Source organism: Apteryx mantelli, chromosome 5 (genome assembly GCF_036417845.1).
Source record: "Apteryx mantelli isolate bAptMan1 chromosome 5, bAptMan1.hap1, whole genome shotgun sequence".
Classification (NCBI taxonomy): Eukaryota; Metazoa; Chordata; class Aves; order Apterygiformes; family Apterygidae; genus Apteryx; species Apteryx mantelli.
The window spans coordinates 88529719-88535262 of NC_089982.1; the positions used below are offsets into that span (position 1 = coordinate 88529719).

Consider the following 5544-nt stretch of genomic DNA (forward strand, 5'->3'; position numbering starts at 1 on the left):
CCTCTGAGCTGCAGCCCCCTTCAGAACCCTCTGGTCTCCTCAGAAGCCCGCCAGATGTCTTCCTTGTTCCCCAGAGTCATGTTTTGGCCATGTAGACCCCTTAGCACCCCCCTAGTGTGCTCTGGACTACTGTTTCAGTCTTCCTGCTGCCCCAGAGCTGTATCTTGTCTACATAGACCCTTTTGAACCCCTCTTGTTCCTCCAGAATTCCTCTGGAGACCTTGGTTGTGCCCAAGAGCTGTGTTGTGGTCTTTGAGTCTGCTTAGGACCTGTCTATTCTCATCAGAACCCCTCCCAAGGTCTTTGTTGTTGTCTCAAGTGCTATGTTCGGCATCCCCATCCCATAGTACCCGTTCTGTCCCCTCAGAGCACCTTTGGAGGTCTGTCTTGTTACCTTATTTTGATTTCTTGGCCATTGATTCTCCCTAGAAGCTCTGTAGTGTTTTCTAGACTACCTTTTTTGCCTTCTTTGTTCCCTATAGTTGTCTTTTGGCTTTCTAGCTCCTTAGGATGTCTGCAGTGTTCTCAGAACTCTTTCCAAGGCCTTTTTTATGCCCTATAGTGCTCTTTTCATCATTCAGGTGCCTCAGTACCCCTGTTTTCCTCTGGACTCTTTGGGAGACCTTGTTTGTTCTGTTTTGGCTTCTTTTAGTTGCTCTCTAGTCTCCATAAGAGATGTCTAATCTGTTCTGGATTCCTCTTTAGAGCTTTGTTGTTCTGCATAGACCTCTGTTGGTCTTGTAGAGCCCTGAGGAAGTCGTTTATTTTACTCTGGACTATTCTTTCAGCCTTTCTTTTGTTCCCAAGCTCAGTTTTGGCCCTTTAAAGCTTTAGGAACCCTATAGTGCCTTGAGAACCCCTTCTGGAAGCCTTTTTTGGGCCCTAGAGCCCTGCAGTGGTTCTCCAGTCTTGTTAGCACCCTTCTTGTCTCATGTGTCTCACTCATTTAGAGACACAGGGGTGATGTTCCCCTGGAGATCTACCCATTCTGCACACTGACTCCTTTTTCTAATTACTCTAGGTACTATACAGGAAACATTCCTCTTAGGAAGTACTCACATTACAGCAGCAGGCTTGTTCCAGGAGTTTATTTTGATACCTTGGTATGCTACAGGAAATGCTGCCCTGCTAGAACAGCTGTACTATCTGCAGGCTTGAACCAATTAGAGGAATGTGGTATAGTGTGCCCTTTATAGGTTATGTGGAATGTTGTAGCTTTATTCTTAAGCATAAGCAGAACTGATTTCTAGTTTTTAATGCAAAGGCTAGTGCTAGTTAGGGTAAAAAGATAACATACCTGCTGATATTATGGATATAGTATATGAAGTCCCAGTAACAAAGTAGATGGTTTGTTTCATTGAAGAGGTCTGTTTATCCTTTCTGTGCTCTCCATTCTAGATACTGACTGGAAGAAAAAGCCTTGCTTCTGCCTAGCCCTATGTATTTATGGCTGCCATTGGTTTGCCCCTCCCCTTCCCAGGGTTTGTGGGTAGGAGAGTGGGTGGGGCTAGGGTTACATAAAGCCAGGGTCTCGGGCTAGAGAGTTCATTCTGCTTTTGTTCTCCTATGGGAGTAGTGCTCTGGAATTGCCTTGGCAAATAACAGCATTTGAGGAAGTAAAGCTACCCAGGAAGATTTATTGCTGCCTTTGGAGAAGCAAAGACCTATCTTTAATGTAAGAGCAAGGGCACGGCTCAAGCTGGAGTTGTGAGTGTGCCGAAAAACTGTTTGTAGCAGGCCGGTTTTTTTCTTGGGTCAGTATCTCAGTGTGAGGTGTTCAGGGGTGGAAGAGGGCTTGTGAATGTCCAGTTGTATCTTCTGTTACTTGTCAGTATTGTTTTCTGGTGTTTTTGTGTTTACTGCGGAAGGGATGCAGCTTCATCACTGGACTCTTTGAAGATGATCAGACTTGAAGAATTGTTTGTCCCTGTCCCAGACTGCAGACAAGAGGACACAGCAGAGGTCCTGGGAAAACATTTTCTCCTACATTTATACCCTTGTGGGGGGTGTCTGTTTTTTTTAAGTATCTGTAGTAACTGGGATGTGTGTGAGGTATCACTCTCATCAGCTAGTCTGGTTTCTGGCTCACTTGGTAGATGTTTTGCTGCTCCTCAGAAATATTGTCAGTCCTGTTCAGGGAGAAACTGTGTGGGATTTTTGTGGTATGTAGACTTGCGGAAGAGTCCCGACTTTATCTGAAGAGGGAAGGAAGCACCCTCCCACCCTGCAAGTGCAGTATGATGAGAAAAGAAGTCATATCATTGGACACCAAACCCAACTGTAAGCGCATGTGCCCCAAAGGCTCAGAAACTATCCTACACACAACTAACGAGCTCATCTCTTTTCCTGCCCAAGCCTCGGTGCTGAGAGGGAAGAAACTGTTGGACTCCTCTGGACCACGAGGAAACCATCGGCAGTCTTGCCTGCCAACTCCTCTGTTCCGTCCGTGCCCCTGAACCCACTGCCACGTGCTCTTTTGTGGCTCTGCTTCTGACCCCTACCCTGGCTTCTGGGGCTGTATGCTTTGCTTTTTCAGGTAGCGTGTGGGCCTTTTCCAGGAATGGTTGAGGATTTCAGGTGAGGTAGAATGGGCGATCAGAATGGTGTTTTAGTTGTTCTAGGGCTGGTCAGTGCTGCCTGGCAGCATAGAAACTTTGTTTTGGTTTTCCAGGTGCCGTGGGTGTCCCTCCAGCCTCAATATTGGAGTTTAGAATTGGCACGGCGCAGGCGAGCGGAGCGCCCGTGGGGCTTTGATGGAGGGCGCTCTTGCGGACAAGACCGGAGCCGACCGGCCCGGGGGTGACCGCTCGCGCTCTGGTTTGGCAGGCGATGGTGGCAAACGAGGTGACCGGAGGAAGATCAGAGAGGATGCGGCTGCCATTGAGGATGCCTGTTGAGGATGGATGGTGACCCAGAGCACTGCAGAAGCTAAGTTGAGGGGCCACGGGTGTTGGTGTGTCTCGGCTGTGTGTGTGCTGACAAAGCATAGTATGGGCTCTTCCGGATGAGTGCTGTGAGGCAGAGACAGTGGGTGTGCATGGCAGAAGGTGAGGGTGTGCTAGGCAGGGCAGCTCCAGCCTGTCTGTGTTGTTGCGTAGTCTGTGGCGTGTGTTGTAGCTGTGCTATCTTTTGCTCAGGTCTTGACGCTGCTCTGCTCCTTTGCGCTCAAGGAGCACAGTCCACGCTGCGCAGTACTAATGCGGTAGGCATCCGTTGTCTTTTGCTTGGCCTGACTCATCAGCTTTGTGCTAATGGATCATGTCTCTTTCTGTGCAGTCAAGTAAAAGCGGTAGTCTGTCGCACTGGCTTTGCATCGTAGCCATTTGTTGCTGGTCATCTTTGCGGCCATCTTTGAGATCTTGTCGGCCATTCTTCTTCCATGTGTTTCTCGCGTTCTTTCAGGGTTTTCTTCCCTGCGTTGTCATGAACTCAGGTCTTTCTTGCTGGCCTCTTCTGCATCAATATTCCCGACTTTGCCAGCCCCTTTCCATCACGGGCGGTGGCGTTTGACTCTCTTCTGGGCTCGTCCAGAGCATCAGAGCCGCACGGTTGTGGCATCATAGGGCTTTCTGGCTGGCAGCGTCTTATGCGTGGGAATAGTTCTTTTTGCGTAGGGCTCTCCTCCATGTTTGTGTCTGATATTTGTGTGTATGTCTGTCTGTGTGGGGCTGGAGCTGCCGTGCTTGTGGGTGTTAGCAATGGTAGCATGCAGAGTGTGGCAGTGATGAACTGGAATGGTGATTGGTCAGCTTCTGCGTGCACCTTATGTTGTTGTTTTTGTAGATGTGGTGCAGCATTCCCAGCGGGCCCGAGGGAGATGGAGGAAGAAAGGGTCACGCCCCTAGGAAGGTGAGCTAGAGATTTGTTGCTGGAAGCGAAGTGTTGCGGTCAGCGGTTCTGTGGTTAATTTTTGCTTTGTGCTTATAGGTGTGGAGCAATGTGGAGAGTAGGTTACTTGCATGCAGGAGGAGCACAGCAAGGTGAGTGTCAGTCCGATAGTGGAAGTAGAGCCTAGGGTAGGGCTGTTGTCTCGTTGGCGCTGTCTGTGTTGCCCACCACTGTTTTGGTTTTACAGGTGGGTGGCAGGCCTCGGCCTGGCGACCCGTAGCATGGCGGTCGGAATGGGTGAGCAGAGCAGGTGAAGGTGTGGGAGCAAATGCTTGATGTGGGTGCGCTGTGGTTTTGCAGGCATGATGTGAGCGCTTGCTTTCTGTTTGTGTTTGCAGGTTTTGCTGGAAGTTGTGGAGAGGAGAAGTTGAGCGCTGACAAGAGCCTGAGCAGGTGAGAGGGGGCGCTTGTTGGGTCAGAGGTTTATTGTGTGGTGGGTGGTGTTGGGCTGCCTGTTGGTGATGTCTTTTGCTCTGCTTTTTCAGGTACCATGTGGGCCTTTTCCAGGCATGGCTGAGGATGTCAGGTGAGTGGATTGGTGTTGGGTGTTGTAGGGCTGGTGAGCACTGCCTGGCAGAGGAGTAATTTTGTTTTGTTCTTTCCAGGTGCTGTGGGCTCCCCCCAGCCACAGTGTTGGAGTTTGGAATTGACACAGTGCAGGTAAGCGGAGTGCCCATGGCGCTTTGTGAAGGGTATTTTTGTGGATGAGGCTGGAGCTGCCTGGCCTGGGGGTGACTGCTTGTGCTCTGGTTTCGCAGATGATGGCGAATGAGGCGATGGGAGGAAGATCAGAGAGGATGCAGCTGCCATTGAGGATGTGTCTTGAAGACAGATGGTGACCCAGAGCACTGTAGAAGCTAAGTTGAGAGGCCAGGGGTGTTGGTGTGTCTTGACTCTGTGTGTGTGAGTGTAGTGTGGAGGGCTCTTCTGGATGAGTGCTGTGTGAGAGGCAGAGGCGGTGGGTGTACATGGCAGAAGGTGAGGGTGTGCTAGGCAGGGCAGCTCTAGCCTGTGTCTGTGTTGTTGCATAGTCTATGTGGTGTGTGTTGTAGCTGTGCTCTCTCTTGCTCAGGTCTCGATGTTGCTCTTGTTCCTTGTGCTCAAGGAGCACAGCCCACACTGTACAGCGCTAGTGTGGTAGGCATCCGTTGTCTTTTGCTTGGCCTGACTCATCAGCTTTGTGCCAATGGATGACATCTTGTTCTGTGCAGCCCGCTAAAAGGGGCCATCCGCCGTTCCGTCTTTGCATCGTGGCCGTTTGAGGCCGGTCATCTCCGTGGCCCTCATCGAGGCCTCGTCGGCCACTCCTCTTCCGAGGCCGCCCTCGTTTTGCATCTTCCCGGCCTCCTTTCAGGGTTTTCTTCCCTGCGTTGTCACGTCCTTAGGTCTTTCTTGCCGGCCTCTTCCGCATCGATCTGCCTGGCTTTGCCGGGCCCTTTCCGTCACGGGCAGTGGCGTTTGACTCTCTTCTGGGCTCGCCCAGAGCATCAGAGCCATGTGGTTGTGGCCTCATAGGGCTTTCTGGCTGGCAGTGTCTTATGCGTAGGAATAGTTCTTTCTATGTAGGGCTTTCCTTCATGTCTGTGTCTGATGTTTCTGTCTGTCTGTTTGGGGCTGGAGCTGCCTTGGCTGTGGGTTTTAGCTATGGCAGTGTGC

At 50.8% G+C, this 5544-nt stretch overlaps 1 long non-coding RNA gene across 1 annotated transcript; it reads left to right on the forward strand.

The window, feature by feature from the left end:
* The first annotated feature begins 4357 nt into the window (after positions 1 to 4357).
* On the forward strand, positions 4358 to 4829 carry LOC136992228 (uncharacterized). Its single transcript, XR_010884311.1, has 3 exons — positions 4358 to 4414; positions 4494 to 4548; positions 4647 to 4829. It is a non-coding gene; the product is annotated as an uncharacterized lncRNA (long non-coding RNA).
* Positions 4830 to 5544: the final 715 nt, after the last annotated feature.